This window comes from Acromyrmex echinatior, chromosome 6 (assembly GCF_024713525.1).
Source record: "Acromyrmex echinatior isolate Ae372 chromosome 6, ASM2471352v2, whole genome shotgun sequence".
NCBI lineage: Eukaryota > Metazoa > Arthropoda > Insecta > Hymenoptera > Formicidae > Acromyrmex > Acromyrmex echinatior.
The window spans coordinates 15,425,274-15,452,699 of record NC_141857.1 but is presented as its reverse complement, the minus strand read 5'-3'; the positions used below and the strand labels follow the sequence as shown (position 1 = coordinate 15,452,699).

General features: G+C 36.8%; 1 protein-coding gene and 1 pseudogene across 1 annotated transcript in view; both read left to right on the top strand.

The window, feature by feature from the left end:
* spz3 (Spaetzle domain-containing protein 3) overlaps window positions 1-27,426 on the top strand; it is a 279,567-nt gene that overhangs the window by 155,202 nt on the left and 96,939 nt on the right. The gene's annotated exons all lie outside the window — the stretch shown is intronic.
* LOC147909565 (uncharacterized) lies at window positions 16,533-18,879 on the top strand (annotated as a pseudogene).

Genomic DNA, 27,426 nt, shown 5'->3' with positions numbered 1-27,426 from the left:
GCTCAAAATTCGATATTTTCGCACAAAAAAAAATATATGATGCTGATACAAAATCGCTAGTATTTCAAGGTTATGTTGTTGATAAATGTCCAACCTTACGATATAATGTTTTACATCGGACAATTTTAACCATAGCTTGCTAGTGGCGCCGTCTTTTGTCAAACGGAGGAAAGTTATTTGTGCACCTAATATTTTGGTGTGAATTTATATACATACGTACGTAGACAATTCTGTAAGTTGCGCAATAAAGTTCTTTTCAATCTTGCAACGCAATCATGGATGTAACTGCAGTATTATTATAAAATTATGTATTATAATTGTGTGTTCATACACGTTCCCTCGAAAAACGATATGCATTCACTAGTTGTTGACTAAATTGTTCACTTATTTATAATTATTGGCGACAAGCATTGCTGAAGTCGGCACGCTTGACCTATGCAAAACTGCAAAATTGTGCTTCTACGTATTCAACAGAGTAATCTAACCGCAAAATATATCGATTTTCATAGAAAAAAGTTTTTATATTACACTTATGCAAAATCGTATCTAACGTGATCTTTGTCACAACTGCCGTAAGTAGGATATATACGTCAATTCTAATTCACGGATATAGCACGGATATACCAGCAGATGGCGCGGATGTGAAGGGCGAAGTCACAGACGCTGGGTTCGAGGGAGGAGAAGCACCGGGAGTTCATGTTAGAGAGGGAAGGAGGTTTCGTTCCTTCTTTTTTTCTAACCTATTGTTCTCTCTCTCTTATCCATTACAGTTCTCTTTCTCTTCTACCCGTTGCAGTCCTATACTTATTATTTGCGCTGTCTCTTCCTCCCGTTGCGATCTCTTTTCTTTTCTTCTGTTGATTTTATTAATAAATAGATATTTGTTTTTTACGATTTTTTTAATAATATGACTCGGCAATAATTTTAATTTAGCGACTGATAATATGTAGTAACACATACACATACATACACACACACACACACACACACACACACACAAATGGCCAAGCGTTTCTAATTATCGAATAATTATTAAAACTGATTAAATTATTGAGTAACTATCGAACACTTATTAAACTATATACATATTACTGAACAACCATCATTATTGAGATAAATTCTTAATTATAGGTATAGGGGAAAGAAATTAAAATACATTTAAAAAACATCTCATACTTAATTTTTTTAAACTTGATATATTTTTTTCTGGTGTTGCGACTACCAGTTGTATATTTTAAATACATTCTGTAACGCACAATTTTTAACATGTTTTCCACATCGTACAGTATTAATAATATCAAGATTTCATAAAGAATCTGTATCTTCGTAAACAGTATCCACAGTCTCAATTGTCGAATCATCCCTATTGAGTCGCTACCAGCCAGCCATTCGCATTTTTCACGTCCTTTAACGTATACAGCCTTATTGTCGTCATTCTCTTCCGCACCAATTACAGCCATCGTAATCAGGCATTTCATGCTATACGGAATTTTCCCATTGTAATCCGGTAATAAGCACTCAGCCAGGAAGCGCAATACTTTTAGGATTTTATTAAGAAGTTCCATGGTATAGGACATGTAAAAATGTAATGAGAAAGAATAGTTCTATTTTTCTCAACACTGCCATTTCCTTCGCAATAAATTTCTTTCCAACGATAAATCCTTGAAGATCCACAAACGTTGGTACGATTATGGTGAATGACTTTTCGAGACTGTGCATGATCACAAAAGATTTTGGATTTTATCTCATATATTAAAAAGAGGGGAAGAATATTTTTTTGTGATGATAACGTAATCTTGGGTACATTTGACATTGGACTATATTCGATCACGCGGTTGTGTATGATGAGGCAATAGGCGGTTATATTCGCGGGTATATTCTCTTTGAATTCAAATTTTAATCGTACAGCCACGGTGCCACTCTTGACGGACTCGTTTTGTTGCGAGCGATCAATGGTTACTTGAGTAAAACCTTTCAAAAAGGAGTTTAATTGGAATGATGGTTCATTTCTTTTACGAGGAATTTGAAAGTAAGATATACGAAAACGTAAATATATATCGTACAAAATAGCTCTGCATTTGTCAAAGTCTAGATTCAGATTATATCGTACGTATATTACTATATATCATACGGATAAAATTCAGAATTTAGATAAAGTTTCACATTAGTTAATTTACAGGTGTCAAAGTAAGTTTTTACGTACTGTCATGATATTTTTTTTATCAGTCTGTAGACAGAAGATAATGTATCGTAGTTTTTCCAGTTGAGTCTTGATGGCCCAGGAAAGCTTCGTTGTACTCGACAATAGGGGATACTCATATTCAATTCCCAGGAACGGAACCTCATACTCAGATATCGTTCGCTTTCTGAAGCGCGTAGCATGGATAGTTTATTAACTTCATTCAACGCACCGTGAGACATTCGTTACTGTACTTTGAATAATTTAAACGTCGGCTCTGTCGCTGGATCTCCCACTATGTAATTGTTATCATTGCATGCTCGTATCAAAATCAATTCGTGACGAGCGTTAATTACCACACGTCTTCGCAAAAGTCCAACAACATGCTAAGCGGTTCACAAAAATTAAAGTATCCATCACTTGTTATTAGGCTTTTCGCGGTATCATTAGAGTCGATAAATTCAGCATTATGCAAATTATATACGATTTCATTAGAAAACGTTGCATAACCCTTCATAAGACTAGTTATTTCAACGTTTCTGCTGCGATCAATCTCCATACCGTTGAGTTCATATCGAATTCATCGAACATAAACGCCACACAATTATATCCAAGATTTGGTTGCTTTTGTACATTTTTTTCCTTTGAAGTCAATCTATCTTCGATGTAAAGAATGGTTTCACATTGTAACGTGCTGCTGTAATCAATCGTGCTGTAATAACGTGCTGCATAAATCCTGCTGTTGTATGGGTATCCTTATCTCATCGCTATGTTTAAACGTCGACGTCTGTGAAGCTGGCCTCTCATTTTCAAAATTAAAAAAAAATAAGCAGAGTTCTGGTTATCCCCCGAAGAGTTCTACAATTCTCTATTAATATTAGAAAGAGTTCCATTGATTAAAACGGTGAAAACACTATTTGAAATTTCGGGGGAGAGGGCAAGTTCATGATTTCGAAAGGGCTATACTTCTTTACCGTTGCATTATGGTTCACATAGGACAATTGATTTAGAACTCTTTGGGGGGGGGGGGACAATCAGAACTCTAAAAAAAATATCGGATTTCCGAAAAAATTTTTTCAAAAAAAATTTATTTAAAAAATAATTTTTTTTTTAGATTTCAGCTGTCCTGTTATGAGTTCTGGTTCTACGATTATTCTCAATACTCGATGTGGTGAAACCAATATCTAAAAAGCTCTGGAACTTTAAAGTTTCTACTTTTGAATTTTTCTACGTCCACGCGGGTCCCCACAAAGGGTGGGGTGATTCGGTCTTCCGTATGCGCCTTGGTGTGATTCCACTACGGATATGACGAACCCGCGGTGCCTGTGCTCTAGTAATTTTTAACCGCAGGAAGAGACCGAGTTTGCACTCAATTTCTCGAACTACGAGTTGGCCTTTTATAAAAGGTCCCCCTGTCTCGTGACAGTGTCGCGCAGCCACGAGATAAATGAGTGATGGGTGAACCACCCAACAGCGGTCATGAGATGATGGGTATCGAAGGACGAGAATGGACGAGTGTATGGATTTGATACAGAGAGGAGCGGAATAGATCGTGCGTGTAGGAGGGTGGCTCTCTGAGTGTCTCCGGGTGTACCGATCGGCATGAGTATCATCGCTTAGCATAGATTTTAAAGCTAATCCGATGTTATATAATGAGGTATAACACCGATGAATGTTCAAGTCGGGGATCCTAGAGATCTAGCTCTATGTTTCGGAGTTTTTGCCGATGTTCGCGCGGTCCAGGTATGGAGTGTGGAAGAAGCGATTGTCGGGGCTCTTTGGAGTGTCCGGAGGTTCGCGTCTTGGAGGCGTGGATTAGCTGGCCTGCGGAGTGAATCTCCTTTTCACTCTGCAAGGTATGAGTGGATCTTTAGACTTCGTGGACGAGGTACGCTACGTCAGGGAGTGGGTTATTTTCTTTGAAAGTTTTGTGGTGAGTGTTCCCTTCCCTGACGAGGAGGATCGGACCGAGTGTTCATCAGGTGATGGGGACTTAACGGTTCTTCAACGTTCGATCTTTGTGGCCATTGTTCACTCGGTGATGATGGGCTATTTGATGGTCCCCTAGCGAGGAATGATCTCCTCACTTGACACTACCCGTTGGTGGTAGTGTCCTCGCCACTGACGGACTGACCGTGTTATATCTTTGCGGACTGAGCTAGGAGCTGGATGGGAGGGTGTGCAGACGAGCCCCCCGCCTGAAGGTCATCGTCGATCTATAATGTTATGGAAATGAGCTCGGACCAAGAAAATTCACGGCAGGTGGTCGGATCTCTGCTACGGTTTCCCGAGGGTTGTGTCTCCGTTCTCGGGCGATCGACCTTTGCGGTTAATGATCGCGAGTCCGGAGGACTCATGTGAGGGGCTGGCTATAACAAGGTTTATAACGGGCCCTGCAGCCGAAGTGGCTACCGTAGGAGCTACTAAGGGGCTGAGGAATATGAGGCATTCCGGAAAAAATAATGTACCCGACATCCAAAACCAGTAGGCGGTCATCAAGACTAACCTTGGCTTGAACGGATGGGAATAGTAAGACACTATCGTGAACTCGAGTTGATAGAGGATCCTACGGTTTCGCGTATGACAATGGAGAGGGGAGTGCTATTCTTGATACTTCTGCTGGCGGTCCGAAGGTTGTCAGTGACGTACTGCTGCAGCCGGTTAGACTTCAACCCAAACTGACGCGTTTATGAGTATCATCACAGAGAGATGATATCATCTATTCTCCGATATCATCTCATCTCTGTCTCTATACCTGACTCGATGCCGGATACGGCACCTATGGGCGACTCACAGAGGACGGAGTCGGTCATGAACCTTATTATTATGGAAATGAAGGAACATGAGAGACCTAGGGGGAAAAAGAGAGGGAGAAAGAAGGAGGGAAGCAGTTCCTAGCTCCCATTCCCTTTCTAAAATGGCATTAGGAAAAATGGAGGACTTAGATAGAGAAGACTTCTTCGACATTACGAAGACAAATAAGTCTTCAAAGTCGTCTAGGTCCTTCTCGATACGGAAGAGGAGGCGTGGTCTGATGGAATGCATGCTGACAGACTTTCCGCAAAACAAAAAAACATATGCGGAGACAACTGCGGTTGAGGAGGTCACACAGTTGGAGGAGTGTAGTTTTTAGCTGCTACTTCTCCCCCAATAAAACGGTGGCCGAGTTTGAAGGCTACCTAGATGACTTGGGTCGCGGGTTGTCGGTATGGGCCTATTCTCATTCTGAGCGATTTTAACGCTCGTTCTCCTTTGTGGGATAAAGGACAGCTCAATATTAGGATTCAAATCCTCTTAGATTGGGCGAAGGGTCTGGGGGTTAGATTGCTCAATAGGGGACTTACCCTCACCTGCGTATATCCTCGGGGGCTTTCATGTGGACGTCTTGTGGGCTTCTATCCCCGCGCTGAGGAGTATTAAGAACTGACGGGTGGCGACGGAATATGAGTCCTTGTAGGACTACTGGTACATCATCATGGAGATTGGTAACTCGGCGGTCGGTTCCGTTAATAGGGTGATGTCGACTCGCTTTTTCTCAAGATGGAGTACGGGTAAACTTAATATAGATCTGATGGAAGCCGCTGCTTCTTTGAAGGCCTAGCCGTCTCTTTCGGGCGATGTCCCGATGGACCGATTGGTGGAGAGGGTCAATGAGATCCTCAGGGAAGTCTCGGAGGCAAGTATGCCACACCGAGAGCCACCAGACCTTCCGTCTACTGGTGGAATAATGATATAGCTGATCTACGCTCAGAATGTAATGTTTGCAGGAGGAAGGTAACTTAGACCGACCCTGTGGAATATAGATTACTATTCCATCGGTTGCCCCTCACTACGAGGTGCAGCGCCTTATGTTATGCTGATGACATCTTATTGGTGGTGAGGGGATCCTGGTTCCGCCAAGTTCTGATTAGGACTGAGTTAGGAATGGCAATGCTTGTCGGGGCTATTGAGAGATTGGGTCTCCAAGTCTCTATCGAAAAGACCGAGGTAGCTGCCTTTATGGCAGATGTGCCAGAGGCCTCTTTCCGGGTCGAGGTAGTGGTTCCCGTGGGGACTACAGTGAAGTACCTAGGACTTGTTCTGGACTCGCGGTGATCCTTCTGGGATTTCCGCCATCTCCTTCCGAAGGCATGGGGAGTGGCAGCGGCCTTGGGTAGACTGACGGCTAATATCGATGGCCCTGGTGAATGCAGGCGACGGGTGTATGCCACGTGGCGATGTCTGTCGTCCTGTATGGAGCTCCGATATGGACGCAGATGGTGTTAAACAGTAGATTTGTCTGTGCTCGTTTGCAACGACATCTAGGATATCGTACAGTCTCGCACGAGGCTGCGGCTATACTGGCGAGGATAGTCCCCTTTAGGTTAGTGGTTAAGCGATATAGAAGAATGTATCTTTGTAAGGAGCTGATCCGGAGACAGATACATAGCGATACGGGCCGCGCTCATCATATAACAAGCAGAATATGAACGGGCAGTAGGTAGATGGCGGGAGCATCTCCTCTCGCTTCCCTCGGATGCACCGGGGGTAGTGGTGAGGGGTGCGATCGCTTACCGCCTTGAGGGATGGATAGGGAGGAGACATGCTGACCTCTTCTTTAGGATAATCAAAATCCTCACGGGTCATGGATGCTTTCAAGCCTATCTTTATGAAATTAAAAGAATACTCTCTACGATATTTCTCCGTCTGGGTACAGACTTGATACCGGTGTTCATACTTTCCTCTTCTGCCTCTTTTGATCGAGGAGAAAAATATCATGCTGGGGGAGATTGATTTAGATGGGCCCGCTGACCGTACCTATTCGGCAGTGGTAGGGGCCGCCATGTTCTCTTCAAGGGGATGGACGGCACTGGCTTCCTTTTGCGAGTCAGTCATGACTCGCAAGGTGGCGGATGGAAGAGCGAGACGGAGGGTGGGGGCGGTTAGGGCGATAGCTTTTCTTTCTCTTTCTGCTACGTCGAATTAAACGAAAAGTTTACATATTTATTAGATGTAAGTTTATCTGTAAATAGTTGTGTATATATGTTAGGTAGTGTCCCGAGTAGGGAGCGTTAGTTCCATAAGCCTTGGGAGCGTCCTGATGTGATTGTCGCGGGATGATCCCAGTTAGGCTAGGGACGTAGGAGACTAAAGGGAGAGTTTTTAGCCGGTAGGCAGCTGTCCCGGTGTATACTTGAGATCACGGGAGGGTTGACTTCAACAAGCCCTGGCAACTCGGGGCGTCTTCCCTTTTTCGGGCTGGATTCTTTTTGTGGAAATCCTCCCGGAGAGGGGCTTGTGAAGATTTTCTCCTACGTAAAAAAAAAATTTACGCGAATCAAAATTTTTTTCGGAAATCCGGCATTTTATTGAGAGTTTTGATAGACTCTCGAAGAATTCTAACGGTTATTCTCAATAACCGATGCGCTGAAATTAACATCTAAAAAATTCTAGAATTTTGAAGTTTCGAACTTTTGAATTTTTCTAAGTCCACACAGGAAAAAATTTCCTTCTACATATATCCACTGATATATGGAACTTACAGTTTAATGTCAGATCCAAACGGGCATGTCAGAATAGGTTCTTATGCCAAAGATACTCTCAATGGTTTGGCATTGCCTTCCGAGTGATGATCAACATCTGTAATAAAATCATATTCTAGGTCGATTTCAATCCGGATAATTAACACAGACAGCTGCCACGCATCTCTCTACATCACGGTCACCATTGAATTTTTATTTGTTTATATTGTCCATATTATGTTTTATATAAATTATTACATGCGGGCATATTACTTTGATTGAGTTGAAATTGGTGAACAGATTATCATATTTGTACCAATTTAGTCTTGTATATTATTACGTCCTATAGATGTCACTATTCTTTTCTTTTGAAAAAATCGGCTCCATATCGCAACTATGGTTGGTGTCTATGAGATGACTCGAGCGGAGTCTTTTGATAACGGTCTGACAGCTATCTTGAGATCTCATACTCGCTAGTCTCGGATCAGACACCATTAGTCCTCACCTCTCCCCCCGTCATCGATTCCGCCATCCAAGAAATCCTGAATAATTTCCTTCCTCTTCTCGAGGAACGATTCCCTCCCCCTCCTCCTCTCGAGAAACAATTTCCTTTCCTTTCTCCTCTCGAAGAAGAATTTCCTCTCCCTCTTCTCTTAAATCAGCTCCTAACTCCTCCTTATCAGCCGGATCCCGTGCCGATCGACTGGGATCGGCTCTTCAGACTGTATTCTTCCCTCTTCAATGAAAGGGACAGAATGTTTACAGTCTACATCCCTGGAAACTCCACTCCTTACACCGTCCTATACAAACACCTCATCCTGAGTGTGCTTCTGCACCACTTTCCTCGTCTTCAATACTCAATAACCTATTCTCTCTCTCTCTCTTTCTCTCTCGCACGTACGCACGCACACATTCATACCTCCATAACTAAATTCTTACTCAACTACATTAAACAAATCGATTATAGTTACACGTACAATAATAAGTCTTTTCCTTATTTTATGTAAAAATATGTATGAATATCATAAACCTAATTTTCTTTTTTTTTTAAATAAATATGAGACATTTATATTTTCCTAGCTGCCATTTATTTGAATCACCTCTCGCATTCTTTTCCCTTTAAACATCTGAGATTGTACGAGGTTCAGTTCCAGGTCAAAAGAATTAAGTTCCTTGACCCAAAAAGTTGGACCGACGTTCGCACTGTCCATCGGAACAGGTGTCATAGCGTCCTTTTGGGACGTTGACCCATTTCGGGACCGAAAAAGTGCATGCGACTCACAGGTGTTCGTCTCTGCACGTATACCTGTGAAATTGTGTTTAGTCGTCCTTCCATATTCCCTCTCCATTTTCCCTCATTGTCTCCTTGACCAAATTTCCAAGAGTTTGGACATAAAAGACCAAATGAATTTTTTGGGGCTCGTCCGATATACAAGTGATCTTAGAAAACAATAATGAATACAAAAAATTCTGATAAATCTGAAGTAGAAAGCCTTTTTTAAAACTGCTATAGAAAATCTATAATAATATAGAATAAGTTAAAGTCAAGTATTCTACACAAAACACATTACACACCTTTACTCCCCTCAAATCCTCCGAATCTAAATCTGAAATGGAATTCTCTTTAAATGAATCAGAGATTTCAAATAATTCTAAAACTCTTATGTTTGACATTTCCGCCGATTCAGAGGACATAATCATTCAATTCGCGCGCGAATTCGGTGGTATCACGTTTGAAAGTAAAACAGTCGTGGCTATCCCTAAATCGAAGGGACCTGAAACCATGACGCAATCAAAATTTATTTACTTAAATTCGCAATCGAAGCCGTACCTTTTTTCGATGGCAAAAACATTTACACTACTTTATCGAGGGATGCGAGGAAGCAGAATCTATATTACCGGATGAAGTTGAATCGCAATTCACAAAAATCATAAGAATTCACGAGAATTGTGGGTGCAAGCGCATCGTACTATACAAGATCAGGACAATGGCACAATTAAAATATTTAAAACAAATATTTAAAACAAGTTTATGGCGCTTCAAAAAATATATACCAATTGCAAGGCGAGTTAGGTATTTATCAACAGAATGAGGAGGATGTCACATATGCGACTCGGGTAAAGATTTTAGGAAAGCAAATAATGGAAACCCATAAAATTTTGGGAAACGCCCATGCCGATATTTTCCGAAAATATTAAACCATCTTTAGAAAAGGACATGTGTAAGTGTTTTATTAGAAGATTAAAACCAGAAATTGAGCAAAGAATAATAAGAAATTTAGGCATTCAAGAAATGGTAGCTGATGCGACGAATAGAAAGAGAACTCCATTCGATGACAGATTTGTGACAGAATCAAAAAAGTACATCGAGTAAAGCGCTGAATACAAAAAAAAATAAAAAACGAGAAATCTGTCAGATTTGTTATAAAGGACATTTAGCTTCGAACTGTAGAAAATCAACTAATTTCGGAACAGAGATTTTAATATGTCAAATCTGTAAGAAATGCGGACACTGCGCTGACAAATGTCGACTTCGCGATCCTTAAGCACGACAATCCGTTAACATTTTACAGGGAAATAATATTATTTGTCAAATATGTTCTAAATCAGGGCATAACGCTAAAAATTGTCGAACTAATAATAACAATAATCAGAATAAATCTTCTGTAATCTGTCAGAGGTGTGATAAGATCATTCGGCTAATAATTGTTAGAAAGAATGAGCAACATAACGCAGTTAATAAAATAAAAATTGTCTGTCAAATCTGTAACAATTTTGGGCATAATGCTAAAAATTGTCGATCTAAGATAGGGCAAAACATTGTATCCTCAGACTCATTATTCTACCGGTACTGTAAAGGGCAAGGACATTTCCTCGAGACTTGTGAACAATGAATCGCAAGCAATAACCGAAGAAAGATAAATGAACAAGGAAACTCCGATCGAAGTCGGGTGGGGTACAGTCAGGAGGAGTCTGAGCGAGTCTCACACTCGTCGACATAAAAAAAGGGTCAGTAGGCAAAAATACGTTAGAAATACATTCCGTAACTGTGATCCTCGACAAGCATAGTTGCGTGCCTACTGTTCAGGTAAACTTCAGGCGACAACACCACACGTAGCTTTTATGTTAGATATCGGTTCCGGACCAAACATAATCAAAATTTTGTACCTAAGGACAGTTTGTTAATTATAGCAATATTCTAAAATTTAATGGTATAAACGAATATCTCATTTATACGCTGGAAGAAATAATTTTACTTCTCTTTGGAAAAAAGATTATCTTTCATATCGTATCAGGTGATTTTTTTCAATCTCACAATCCGGAATGTTAGGTAATGATTTCTTCAAACATACTTCCTCGAAAATTGACTACGTAAAGGGATATTTAGATCAGGAGTTAATATACCTTTCTTTTCACCAAAGATCATCATTGTACCACCACGATCAGAATTTTATGTGAGAAAAGGAAATCCGGAGATAAAAATGGAATATGTACCGAAATTAAAAATAGCACATGGAATTTACCTAGGAGATACAATAATAGAAAATGTATCTGGAAAAGGATATTTAAACGTCATAAGCACGTTAGACGAAGAAGTTGAAGTACAAGTACCAACTTTGCGCTTTAAACCTCTGAATGAATTATTTGACAACGATAGCTCAAGCATTGAAATGCGTGATAATCAAAACGAAATTGCAAATGCACAAGTTTTCTTACCCATCCAAGGGATATCCAAATTTATTTTGAAAAAATTCATTTCTCCTAAAAATTTAAATAATTCAGAATATTTTGGAGAAGGAAGTTACCAAACCTCTCCTGAAAATATAAATAATCCAGAAAATTTTGAAGAGGGAAGTTACTAAATCTCTCCTGAAAATTTAAATAATTCAGAAAATTTTGGAGAGGGAAGTTACCAAATCTCTCCTGAAAATTTAAATAATTCAGAAGATTTTGGAGAAGGAAGTTACCAAACCCCTCCTGAAGAATTAAATAATTCTGGAATCGCAGAGGAAAGTTTCCATACTTCCCTGTTAAATTTTCCTCCTGGCGATTTCAAGGAGGTAAATAACTAAATTTCGCGACTCAATTCTATCAGAGGAAGCCAAGAAAAGAAAAGAGCTCCACTCTTAAAAAATTAAATTACCAAAGATTGGAATGCTCGCAAAAAATGATAATCATCAAAATGGTTCCTCTCATATTATTATCGATGACTTCTAGAAAGAATGCAATCATATAATCCTTATATAAATGTTTATATAATTCCAAGGAAAATAAGCCATCTTCAAATATCCTAGCATCTACAAAATCAATCTCAAGAAATGATAGACAAATTTATGCGCAAACGCAAGTCAAAACACAAGGAAAGAACTAAACAGGAACGTCGAAACGAACCTACGGAAAATATTTCACGCGAATGTTTAGTTGTATCGGAAGAAATCGGAAAGGATAGACTCACGGAAATTACAAAATTGTTGCATTTAGAGCATTTGAACTCCCAGGAAAAAACAAGTACAACGACTTATACCTGACAGTTATAACTGACAGCCAGGACAGATTTCACATCCCTGGAGAGAAATTGTCAGCAACAAATATATTACCACCAAATATCTACAACGGATAATCGACTTATAAATATGCGACAATATAGGTTCCCGCAAATTCATAAAGAAGAAATAAATAGAAGAACTGTTAGAAGATGGCATCGTAAAATCTTCTTAATCACCATATAATATGTTTATGGATAGTTCCCAAAAAGGAAAACATAAAGGGAAACAAACGATGGAGAATGGTATTAGATTTCCGAGCCTTAAACGAAAAAACTATCGGAGATGCATACTCGTTACCTAATATTATCAACATTTTGGATCAATTAAGGTTTGGCACAATATTTCTCAGTATGCGACTTAGCATCCGGATTTCATCAAATAAAGATGGATCCTGTTGATAGTCATAAAATTGTATTTGCAACTCCTTTCGGTCATTATAAATTTGACCGAATGCCTTTTGGATTAAAGAATGCACCTGCTACTTTTCAACGATTAATAGATTTAGTATTATCAGGATTGCAAGGCGAAGAACTATTTGTGTATATGAATGATATTGTCAACTACGCTGCCTTATTAGAAAAACACAAAAGGAAGTATAATTATAAGCATAATAATTTGTTGATAGAACGGTTACGCAAAACTGATTTAAAATTACAGCCCGACAAATGCGAATTCTTGAAAACCGAAATCACTTATTTGGGGCATGTAATTAGTAAGGATGGAGTTAAACCCGATCCGAAGGAATTAGAGGCTATAAGGCAATTTCCAAGGCCTAAAATGCCGAAAAATATCAAATAATTTCTTGGATTAGCTGGATATTACCGAAGATTTATACCAAACTTTTCAAAATTAATCAAATCTCTCACCAATTTGTTAAAAAATGACACTAAATTTGAATGGACAATAGGTCAAGAAGACTCCTTCCAAGCATTAAAAGAGAAATTGTGCGAAGAACCTGTCTTACAATATCCCGACTTTTCCAAACCTTTTATATTAACTACTGATGCTTCCGGAATAGCAATTGGAGGCATTCTATCACAAGGAGAGATAAATAAAGATCGACCGATAGCATACTTCGCGAACTCTAAATAAAACCGAAAACGAAATAAAATACGACATTTATGAGAAAGAAGCTTTAGCCATAGTGTATTGTGTCAAGCATTTTAGATCTTATCTATATGGATGGAAATTTACTTTAGTTACGAATCACAAATCTTTTCTCTTGTTTAAAAATGCATAGGACGCAAATATGCGAATACTATGATGGAGATTAAAATTAGCTGAATACGATTACGATGTGGTATACAAAGTAGGTAAGACTAATGTAAATGCTGATGCATTATCACGAAATCCGGTAGACCTTGAAGAAGCGAACTGCAATATAATTAATCACCACAAGCCTTTGAACCTTAATGATCCAAAAGATGCAGATTTTTAAAATGCTAGAAGAATTAGATGAGAAGGACGAAGAGGACGAAGATTTTAAATTATAAATATATTTGACAAATGACGAACCGCTTGAAGACTTATTACCAGACGATCATCTACCTGAAAAGGGTACGAATTCAATATCTCTTACACAGAAGGAGACAGAAGAGTCACAAGAATCACGAGGAAAAGGTTATAACGCCCAATATGCCCTGAAATAATAAAATACAAACTCGAAGCCAAAAATAGGGATGCCAAGCAGGACAAGCTTTCCAGAGATTTCCCACACCAAGTGAATGAAACGGAAAGAATAGAAGACAGAAATGACTCATTGGATGGAGAAGGCGATGCAGAAAGCAACAATGAAGAGGAAAATTAAGAAAAGAAAGAATTTGAGAAGGAACATAAAATTCAGAAATTAAAAGGAAAAACAGGACGTATTATTGTTAACGATCAAATAATCAAAAACAATATTCTCGGTTCTCGCGAACTATTATTTTTGCGAAAGGATAACGTTTTGCATATTTTGTCGACACCATTGGAAGACCGTTGGACTCAGATTCACAAAAACTATTTGAAAGAAACGAGATCCCTCGCTTAGGAGATCTCGCTCTAAGTAAAACCAAAGTCGTAAAATACAAAAAAACACTGCCATTCAGCCTATCAGCGAAGAGCAACGTAAGGGACCGACGATGAATCTTACCCAGATTTCCGCCGTAATAAAAGATTTACGGATTATCATTGAAAACTTAAATTTATAGACTGTTAGCGTTGCTAAAATCGATTATGTTAACAATGTGCCATATCAAAATCACATTGCAATTAGTTTTTGTAGATTTAACAACCAAATTAATTATATGCAATGGACTAGTTAAATACCCACCTAAAGATCTTCGACCTACGATAATCGGAAAAATGCATTATTTACCTACGGAAAGACATCGAGGTATCACAAAGACATACAACAAAATAAAACATAAATACCATTGGGAAAATCTAAAGTCCGATGTTCAACGATACATACAACAATATTTACAATGTCAATTAAAAAAACTAGTTCGAGTAAAAATCAAACAATCTATGATAACCACTGATACACTAGGATCTTTTGACAAAGTAGCCATGGATATTGTAGGACCTTTACCTAAAACCGGAAGAAACAACAAATATATTTTAACTTTGCAGTTAACTAAATTTTGCATGGGAATATCTTTACTGGTTCAGACATCAGAAACAATAGCAAAAGCTTTGTCGACAGATTTATTTCCGTATTAGGAGCGCCTAAAGCTATATTAACCGATCAAGGGAAAAATTTTATCAGAATTAATGAAGAAAATAGCAAAAATATTCAGAATCCGTACAATTGCATTTCACCCTCAATCAAATGGATCCCTAGAACAATCACACCACGCATTAGGAGAATACTTGAAACAATAGACAACAATACGAGCAGAAACAGTGGGACAGATGGATTGGCTTAGCCATATTTAATTACAACACTAGTGTACACGAGGCTACGAAACATACTCCATATGAATTAGTGTTTGGTAAAATAGCAAGAGTACCGTCAAATGAGTTCTTAAACCCTGAAGACAAATTAGCTAATTACGATTAATTATGATTATCTAATAAATTTAGTTACACAACTCCATGCAATTTAAACAAATGCTCGTGAAAACGTCATAGAACCTAAAGTTAAATCGAAAAAACATTACGATAAGAAAATTAATCCACAGAAATTCAAGCCTGGAGATCATATATTTTTATTAAAGGGACCAAAACCCGGAAAATTTGGAGATCAATATATCGGACCTCATGAAGTCTTGGAAATTTTAAACAAAAATAATATTAAAATTAAGATGAAGAAAAATAGTCGCATTCTTCACCCTAACCGCTTGCGAATTTCTCACATTAAACCAACAAATTAAGTTCATAATAATTAAACAAATCAAATCGACATTTCAGATGATGGATTGCTACATCAAAGGAATAACCGTTATATTTATATTAATAATGAACTCAAGGAACTTACGGATACGACTGTGACTCCGCAGCAGTGAATTTAACTACATTATCGCTAATAAACGTCGAAGAGTGTAATATTTCCTCACAGAATGTAAACTCTAACAAAGTCTATATACAATATAAGTACTTCAACTCAATGATTTAAAATCTATGAAAATATTATAATATTGGGTATGGGAATAAGTTTCCGCCCATTGCAGAAAGATGTCGTTAGTAGCATTGCTCGTGTGTTTGATAGAACGGCAAGACATGTTTTTGAAAGGTGTGTCCAAACTTTTGAGTCCAATAGATGGCATTCGTTCGAAGCGTAACAAAGAGTAACTTTTTTTGCGTTGAAGATGTCGGAATTTATTCCAAAAAAGCAACATTTGCGGGAAGTTTTATTTTATTATTTTATTTTAAAGAAAAGTGCTGCGGAAATCGTTTGCTCGTAAATATTTACGGTGAGCATGCTCCATCGAAAACTAGTTGTAAAGAATGGTTTCGGCGATTCAACAGTAGTGATTTTGACGTGCGTGACAAAGAACGCAAAGGTGCACCGAAAAAATTTGAAGATGCAGAATTGCAAGCATTATTCGAAGAAGATTCGTGTTTATCGCTCGATAGGTTGGTAAAAGAATTAAATGTTGATAGATCCACTGTTGGAAAACGTCTACACGCAATGGGAATGGTGCAAAAAGAAGGAAATTGGGTGCCATACAAATTGAAAGAGAGAGACATGGAAAGACGTTTGTTCATCTGCTAGATGCTTCGTCAATGACAACAAAGGAAGGGTTTTCTACATCGTATCGTAACTGGTGATGAAAAATGGTGGATCTACTACGATAATCCTAAACGCTTGAAGGCTGGGTGATGCCAGATGAACCAGGTCCATCAACACCAAAACGAAATATCCATGCTTCGAAGATTATGTTGTCCATCTGGGATCAAAGAGGTATTATATATTATGAGCTGCTCAAACCGTCCGAAACCATCACTGGCGATCGTTATCGGCTACAACTAATACGTTTAAATCAAGCTTTGAAAGAAAAACGACCGGAATTGGACAATAGGCACAACAAGCTGATTCTGTTACATGACAACGCTAGACCACACGTTGCAAAACCGGTCAAGAAATACTTGGAAGGAGTAAGGTAGGAAATTCTGCCCCACCCGCCGTATTCACCGGACATTGCTCCTTCAGATTTCTATTTGTTCTGATCCATGCAGTCGGCCCTTTCTGGAGAACGATTCAATTCTTATGAAGGTATCAAAAAATGGTTTGATGAATGGATCGCTTCAAAAGAACCAGATTTTTTCATTCGAGGAATCCGTTTATTACCGGAAAGATGGGAGAAAGTTGTCGCTTCCGAAGGAGCATACTTTGAATAAACTCACTTATATAGATTTGTTTAAATAAACACATCTTTTTTATTTAAAAAGAGTGGAAACTTATTCCCATACCCAATACAATGTAAAACCGAAATAGATTGTACAGTAAAAAGATGCAGAATGTTTTCACATACGATGGACGTACATAACGGTTAATTCTCATACATAGCCGATGTATCTCGAGATGCATGTACGTATGGAAGCTTCGAAATAGCCGGAATTCACATAACAGGTCTGCTATCTAATCAGACTGCACGTCCAATAGTTTTGGCCGGGTATTGACAATGACGACGCATGTACTGGCAATGCTTATTCCGATTCTTATGGAAATTGGGGAAATGTCATTGTATTAGGCAGCCTCAAAATTACCTTACAAGATTACATCACTGACATTTGGATAAACACAAACCGTGTACACCTCAGGTCAGGAATAACCTGTGAACTAAGTTCCACTCATTGCACTGACCTAGAGGGAGGGGATATCTTTTGGTATCCCGTACCTGTCGATCATTGCAGAGCTTCTGATTATGGCGTACTAATGGATAAGCTAATAAAATACTTGATGCTATCAATGAGCGATCTCAAACAGTCTTTTCAATAACCATGACCAATATGATTCTCTTAACTCTTTAACTGGAACATATACCACCTATGGACATACACTTACCAGAACTGAACATCCAAAATTAATAATTTTCGTAACGACGTTTGATGTGGAAGTTTTTAAAAACTCTGACTTTATAGCAGTAAACATCGATATTTTCATATACGTAAATTCAAAATTTGTATACACAGAAAGACACGTTCGCATTCAAATTAATCAACTATACAGAAATATATTATATTATTGCAACAATATTAATGAATATTATTGAACAATATTATTGAATATCGTATGATGCAGAATGCATTAGCCATAGCCACTAAATGACCTGACGTTTTCGCGTATCATTTTATGAAGGGATCTGAATATATGGCACTTTTGGCAGGAGAAGTAATTCACATGGTAAAATATGTACCGGTCGAAATAAAATTAACTCGAATCACAGAATGTTACGAGCAGCTTCCAGTAATACGAGGAAACGAAACATATTCTGACCCCGTAAACGCATGAATTAATACGTCACGGAACTCAGATTACCTGTAATTCTTTTGTACTTACTATGTACCTTTTGGGAGACTCATGGTATAAAATAAACTCATGGTATGCAAATAGGCTCATGGTATGCCTAAACCGGTAGAGACATTATCACCCATTATGAAGCTTTCAACTAAATTATCATGGAAATATATCATCTCAGGATCACTAGCGATCAGTGGAATATATTCACAAAGCGATCTGGAAGAACTCAAGGATCATAATGTTCCCCGAGGAGTGAGCAGCAATCCTCAATACCATAGCAAGAGGCATATTAGGGTGCTCAACCGTAATAAATGGAGGCTCACTCTCTAATTTCATAGACGAAGCATCGATAGAAAGAATCGCTATTTCTGCTTGGGAAAAATTCTGGAATAAATTTTTAATCTTTGGTAATATCAGCGATGGATTAATCAGGATATACCTAATTGCTAGAGTTATTAAACTGCTGTTAGACACATTCGTACATGGATATGTTCTACACACTGTATACGGTCAGTGTACCTACTGGGAGCCGTATGGGATTCACCTACTCAACTTTTATTACATTTAGGAAAGAATAAAATTAGAGATGTAAATTCTAGCGCTCCAGATCTCGAATTACAGAGCATAACGAAACTGAGACTTAGAACCTATTTATCCTCTCCTTCCTCCGAGAGAAGAACCTATACTCTTGAATTGAAAGATTGAGCAATTAAAGGGAAAATCCGGCACGATTTACAATTTTCTTTTCTTCTCTTAACACACACACACACACACACACATTCACACACTCACACACTCACACACTCACACTCACACTTACACTCACACTCACACTCACACCTCTATAACTAAATTCTTACTCAACCACATTAAACAAATCGATTGTAATTACTCGTATAATGATAAGTCTTTTCCTTATTTTATGTAAAAATATGTATAAATATCATACATAAATCTAATTTTTTTTTTTAAATAAATGTAAGTCATTTATATTTTTCTAGCTGTCATTTGAATCACTTCTCGCATTCTTTTTCGCATTCTTTTCCACCTGAGATCGCACAGGGTTTAATCCCGGATCAAAAGAATTAAGTACCTTCACCCAAAAAGTTGGACCGACGTTCGCACTGTCCATCGGAACAGGTATCATAGCATCCCTTTGGGACGTTGACCCATATTGGGACCGAAAATGTGTGTATGACTCACAGTTCGCCTCTGCGCGTATATCTGTGAGATTTAGTCTAGTCATCCTCTCCATTCTCCCTCATTGTCTTCTTGACCAAATTTCCAAAGTTTGGACGTAACAATGTAAATGCGATGTAATGTCCATTGGTGAGGCCGCTGTCACATTTAATGTACGAAATGATACCTGCCAAACAATAACTGTTATCATTTACCGTACAATTTTAGCTGAATCGTCTAGTAGGTAAGTATCACGTTATATATTGTGTGACTTCATGTATTCATGATCGCTTAAAATACTCATATCGATAATTAAATATGATATCGTATGATTTATTATATTTTTGCAAATATGACATGTTGTTATTTTTTTTGATAATAATATCATCATTAATTGCTTGTTGATATTATTATTTAAGCCATTCTTTAATAGCTCGTCTACATTTATGTGACATGTGCGTTGTTCTTTTGTAATTATAGGCGCAATTGTTACAATCATATGAAGTCGTGCAACTAGGTGTATTTTGGAATAAGCATTCTGCAAGATGTGCGGCATTACAATTAGTGTTCAGAGAAGAAATCGTATGAGTGCTTGATTTTTTATAAAATATTGGTATGTTGCACGAAATCAATGCTCGTTTGGCATAATCATTGGCAAAAATTTTGCCATGTGTTAATATATCTATTGAAAGTTGTATAAAATCATTAGATGTCATTAATGCAGTCATGTCAGTTTTGTAAGAATTGCGCATACCCATGCCACAATTGAAATATGAAATCGAATGCACATGTCTCTCATACAATAATGCGTTTTTTATTAAATTATTATCGCTGCGTTGCATAAGCTGCCATTTTTTAAAAGAGGGATACCTATTGTTTTATTTGTTTCAATGAAATCCCAATCGGAACATGGTATTAAATAATTTCGAAATACGATTGCTCGAGGATGTCTGCTTTTATTTTGCTTCGTCAATTTTCTATTTCGTTCAAAGAATTTCTCTTAACTTTTTCCATTTTTACATTTTTTTCTATTTCTCAATTAACTTCATCAACGTCTTCATGAGGTTCTCTTATTGGACTCAAAATATTATTACATTCACGACTTTTTCATTTGATTCAGACGTTAAGCAATCCTAACTACATGAAGCCACACAATATACGTGACATTTACCTACTAAACAATTTAATCAAAATTGTTACGGTGATAACAGTTATTGTTTGGCAGATATCGTTTCGTACATTAAATGTGGCAGCAGCCTCACCAATGGACATTACATCGCATTTACACGGGACTAAATTGGTCCAAATACGATAATCTGTTCACTAAATGATCTAGTGTTAACTCAACCGAAGTAATATGCCCGCATGTAATGATTTATATAGAACATATAGATAGTATAAACAAATAAAAATACAATGGCGACCGTGGCGTACAGAGATGCGTGGCAGCTCTCTGCGCTAATCATCCGAGTTGAAATCTACCCAGAATATACATCTGATTTTTATTACAGATGTTAATCGTCACCTTTTGGAAGACAATGCCAAACCACTGAGAGTATCTTTGGCTAAGAACCTATTTTGACATGACTGTTCGGATCCGGCATTAAACTGTAAGTCCCATATATCAATGGATATATGTAGAAGGAAATTTTTCAGATAGTATAGACCTGTATAGACTTAGAAAAATTCAAAAGTCGAAACTTTAAAGTTCCAGAACTTTTTAGATATTGGTTTCAGCGCATTGGTTATTGAGGATAACCGTTGGAATTCTTCGTTCTACTCTCAATAAAATGCCGAATTTCCGAAAAAAAATTTTGATCCGCGTGAACTTTTTCTTTGCGTAGGAGGAGAAAATCTTCTCAAGCCCCTCTCCGGGAGGATTCCTACAAAGAGAATCCAACCCGAAGAAGGTAAGACGCTCATGCCCCGAGTTGCTTGGACGCGCCGGACTTAATCCTCCCATGATCTCAAGGATACACTGGGACGGCTGTCTACCGGCTAAAAATTCCCCCTTTAGTCGCTTACGTCCTTAGTCTAACTGGGGAACGTCCCGGAACAGCGACAAGCATCACATCAGAACGCCCCCAAGGCTTATGAAGCTAACACTCCCTAGTCCTACTCGGGATACTACCTAACATATACATATACACAACGTATATTTACACATAAACTTACATCTAATAATATGTACAACTATGTACAACTTTTCATTTAATTCGACATAGCAGAAAGAGGAGAGAGAGCTATCGCCCTAACCGCCCCTACCCTCCGTCTCGCTCTTCCATCCGTCTCCTTGCGAGTCATGACTGACTCGCAAAAGAGGGCCGTCCATTCCCTTGAGGAGAACATGGCGGTCCCTACCACTGCTGAATAGGTTCGGTCAGCGGGCCCTTCCATACCCCCAGTATAATATTTCTCTTCTCCAACTAAAAGGGATAGAAGAGGAGAGTATGAACACCGGTATAAAGTCTGTATTCACAATACAAATACCGCGGAGAGTGCGCTCTTTTAATTTCATAGAGATAAGCACTCATAACCCGTGAGGATTTGTGTCATTCTAAAGGAAAGGCCACTATAGGTCTCCTCCTTATCCACTCCTCAAGGCGATAGGCGATCGCATCCCTCACTACCATCCCCAGTGCATCCGGGGGAAGCGAGAAAAGATGCGCCATCTATCTATTGCCCGTTCATGTTTGCAGTATGATGAGCGTGAACCGCGACGCTATGTACCCGTCCTGCCGAATCAGCTCCTTACGTCAAAGATACATCCTTCTATATCGCTCAACCACAAACCTAAAGAAGATTATCCTGATCAGTATGACCGCGGCCTTATTCGAGATCGTACGATACCCGCTGATTACTCTGAGGGCAAGAGCAACGTCCCTACAGGTGAGTCTACTGTTTAACACCTTGCGCCCATACCGGAGCTCTGTACAGGACGAGGGACATCGTCACGTAGGCATATACCCGTCACCTGCACTCCCTAGGGCCACTGATTAGTCGTCAGTCTATCCAAGCATGGGGCAGCACCTCCTTCGGAAGAAGAAGACGGAAGATCTAGGACAAATTCCAGGTACTTCATTGTAGTCCCTATGGGAACCATCACCCCACCACCAACTCGAAAAGAGGCCTTCGGCACATCGTCTGCCGTAAAGGCAGCCACCTCGGTCTTTCCGATAGAGACCTTGAGACCCAATCTTTCAATAGCTCCGACAAGCGTCGCCACTCCTAACTCAGCCCTAATTAGGGTCTAGCGGAACCAGGATCCCCTCATCACCAATAAGGTGTCATCAGCTTAACACAAGATGCTGCACAGCAATGAGGGGCAACCCCAAGATGGAATAGTAATCTATATTCCACAGGGTCGGCCCAAGTACTGATCCCTGTAGCATCGTGTCACATCAGCTTCCATCAATACATCGTCCCTACTGATGTACCGGAGACCCCTCTCCGACAGATAACTACTCAATATACTCTCCCCACCCCCAAAAAATATTTCGGAACACCATTGATTCGCATGGACTTAGAAAATTCAAAAGTCGAAACTTTAAAGTTACAGAACTATTTAGATATTGGTTTCACCGATTGGGTATTGAGAATAACCGTTAGAACTCTCCGAGGGACTACCAGAACTCATAACAGAACGGCTGAAATCTAAAAAAAAATTTTTTTATAAAATTAATTTTTTTTTGAAAAAATTTTTTCGGAAATCCTGTATTTTTTTAGAATTTTGCTTGCCCCCTAACGAGTTCTACCGATTGTCTTATGGACCATAATGCTACAAACGGTAAAGAAGTTATAGCTCTTCAAATCGTGAATTTGGTTCCTCCCTCTTGAAATTTCAAATGTTGTTACCGCTTTAATCGATGGAACTCTTTCTAATATTAATAGAGAATTCTAGATCTTTTCGAGGGGTAACCAAAAATCTGCTTACTTTTTTTAAATTTTGAAAATGAAGAGCTATAACCAGCTTCACAGACGTGATTTCCTAACCTAAATAGTCATTACTGTAATATCTTAGTCCATTATGGGGCAAAGCAATATTTTATTTTCCAAATTCATTTATTTCATGCAAAAACGCGTCCAATGAACTTAATTAACATTGAAGGTGTAGGGGTTAAACAATTACCATTTTTATATTTAACTTCATTAAATTCCATAGAACAGCTTTTATATGCACTGATATAGTTTGTAATGCAAACGACTAAATTCACTAATAATATTCTTCTATAACACAAGTAATTCTCATTTGTCCGTAAATTCTCATGATTCAAGTACAAATTGTCACGCGTGTCGCGCTTTGTCGTTACAACTCGAAGCTCGACTGGCACAGAGTTTCGTGACGCGAATAGAGACCGTGAGGTTAAAGCCATAATTCAAATTATATATTATTAATATAATATCAATGAAACAATTATTATATTATTGTTTGTTTATAACAAATAAATAACGAAACAAAAAAGTAGTTTCGTAATCAGATTATATTATACATACATACAGAGTGTCTCTTAAGATGGGTAGAGGGCGGAGGATGGATCAAAAGGAACAAAAAATTTTTATATTGTTGTTTATAAATATGTTTGTTTAAAGTTTATAAAATTTATTTTACATTATTTATTCATTTAAAATGTTGTAATAAGAAATATATTATTTATTTCATGTTTATTTAACGTTTAGTAAATGTACTACTTCACATTAATTATTTGCTTGAAATAATGATTTAAGAAAATATTTATTTAATGTCTAATTAATATTAAATCTTTATAAATAAATTAATATTAAATCTTTTTTAAAAGTTTATATGACATTTAAATGTTTGTTTTTTGTTATTTATTTATTTAAAATGTGATTAAAAAAATATTTAATATTAATCTGACGTTTATTATAAATATTTAAAAAATGTCATTTTATGAAGCTCAAATTAATAAAAAATGAGTCGGGATAATAAAATAATCACGGAAGAGAAGTTAACACAATATAATTGCGTTAAGTGTATATGGACAATAAAAATTGTGTGCATCGCTAATTATAAGTAGCGTGACGGATAAGATACAAGATTTATAATCCTAAGATTCCAAGTTCAAAACTCGATCGGTAAGTGAAAAAGATTTAAATATAATTAAAAATTAGAATTAATTAATAAAATTAGTTGTCTAATGTTTAGGCACTGTCAATAAAAAAATTAATTTAAAAAAATTCTACATTGATATTTTTTCTAATTTTGTTCAAATAATTTTGACATTAAAAACTGTTTTCTTAATGTTAAAAGAAATATTTTTTCAAACGTTAAATAAAGGTTTTTTAAACATTAAAAAAATATTTTTTCAAATGTTAAAATAAATGTTTTTTTTAAATAAAGAAGGATGATTTAACCCATTATTTTTAACGTTTTTAAAAATGTTTTAAAAAAATTTTTTTAAAAATATTTTTAAAAACATTTTTAAAAACATTGTCTGCTGATTGGGATGAGTTGTTAAACTAGGCATATGTGAGTTACAAACACACAAAAAGAATGATAAAAATATAAAACAGAAATTATTGAGAAATGTTATTTTCGGTAAAAATGTGTTCTTATTTATAATTGAATAAGTGTTATTTTCGATAAAAATATATTTTTACCTATAATTGAATAAGAAATGTTTTCAGTAAAGATCAATGTTTTTATTTATGACTGCATAAATATAATTAAATTTATGACTCCATCTTATATAAACCCACATCCTTTAATTTTTAATTTTTAAAAATAAATTTAATTATTTAATACTTAAAATAAATTTTATTGTGTGCATAACATTTTATTTTTGCATTAGTTATAAATTCAGTTTCTTAATTCTTCTAATCAGAAATACAATATATTAATATATTATATGTATTATCATTTTTTGTTTGTCAATTTATTTGTAAATATAATGATATTTATTTATTTTTATCAATTGAGTGAGAAAAATGACAGTGAGGTCATATGTAGCGTGAACACATTTTTAACGTCTTTGTATGATCGATTCTAATCGATAGCCACCAAATATCCTTATTTAAGCGTCATCAATTATTTAGCCGTTCTATAATATGTTCATACATATTTCGCCCATAAAGTAACATTTCACGGTTGACGCCTAATGAGTCCCATAAGAGATTATGTACTGAAGAAATTAAAAGGCGTGCCATGAACTCGACCTGCTATTGGTCAACTAAAATCAGAAGTAGAGGACGAAAAATGGGTAATAACACGCGAAATTGGTTGACAATAACAACATTGACAGTAACCATCGCTGATTGTATGTGTTTACGTGCGGCAAGCAGCTGACTGACTTTCTTGATTATGGATGCAGTAAGTGCAGTTCATGCATCATTAAGGCCACAGAAGGCGCTGCATGTACTGCATCCATAACCAAGAAAATTAGTTAGCTGCTTGCAGCATGTAAACACATGTTGTGTTGTATACTTACAGACGTGTTTTTTTTTTCGTGTGATTTTCAATATTTAATAATATTTAAATGATTGTGATTATCAATGATTAATTAATAAATCGGTTAATAAATTCCTCGATTTATCAAGTGAATGTAATCGAAGGGTCAATATATTGAAACGTGACACAATTTTAAAAGAAGAATTTTATCGTGTGCCTTGATAACTATGTACTTAAAAGACGTTTAATATTTGAATGAAAAAAGTGAATTACAGTATACTGTTGTCGAGAACTATTACGGTGCCAAACTTATTCCTCCGACTGTTTCAAGAAACTAGAGAAAAGTAAAATCATTAAACATCTACAAGATAATAACAATTTTATAATTAAGATAATAATAAGCTTTTAACGTGTATTTGGCTTACGTTTTTGTTTTAAATATTTATAATATTTTGAATGCTACAAAATGCGATCGCGTTTCTCATAAAACTTCTCATAAGTATGTAATAAATGTTATGAGCGCGATAGCGCAGATAATATTGTTAGAGAAATTTTTGTAAAAGTGAGAAATTGGACAATAATTGCATATAAGTATTGTAACGCCTATTGACATACAATTAAATCTAACAAGTATTTCGGTACATTGAATTGTAAGAAACGCTCTTAGAATTCGTACTAACATAATTGTTCGATTTGTATATCAATAATAATGCTTATCGCACGTAATTATTGTCTAATTTCGCTCTTTCACGACATTTCTCTAACAATTTAATTAATGTAATTAAAAAACAATCCGATACTCAAAGGGTTCAATATTTATTTTAATTTTATTATCTTAATTTATAATTTAATGAAAGCATATTTAAAGTACATGAATGACAAAGAGATTATGTGATAGAGGAGAAATGTAAAAAGAAATGTATTTTTATAAACATGTGAATGCATCCGTCAGTATGCGCCCTGCACGTCTGACTATGACTGCCGTTCCTGCCCGTCTCCTCTCTACGCGACCCATGATACTATTTCTTCTTGTAATTTAAAAATTAAGTTTCAGACAAAATTTTCGTAAAGAAAAAATCGTCTTAGAATTATGTCAGAAATATGACACTTAAAGGATAAACGTTTATTCTGATTCATCCTGTATGTTGGATTGCCAAGGAAAAAAAATTTTTTTTTAATCAGTCACTTAGCTTCCATTTCATGCAAAAAAACATCCATAAATTTTTATCAAAAAATATTAAGATTTAGAGGTTGCTAGTGATTTTTAAATTAAAGTTTCGATTTTCCTTAATACATGATTAATGATGATTTAAAGCACAAATGTATTAATACGAATTTCAAATATGGTATTGTATGTTTTTTTAATCGCTGATGCAATAGTTTAACCTTACGGTATATGCCTTAAGAACTATAGCCCGATTAATGTGAAAAATGACCACGTTTCGAGTTCAAGGTCGATTTTAGCAAAGTCCCAAGCGTTCAAATTGTCATTTCTTCACATAATTCGGACTGTATTTCTTAAGTCGTATATCGTAGGATTAAATGAATTATTGAAACGTATTCAGCGATTAAAAAAACATACAATACATTTGAAATCCGGATTAAGCCATTCTTGCATCAAATTAAACATATTATTAAGAAAAATCGAAACTTTGTTTAGAAATCGT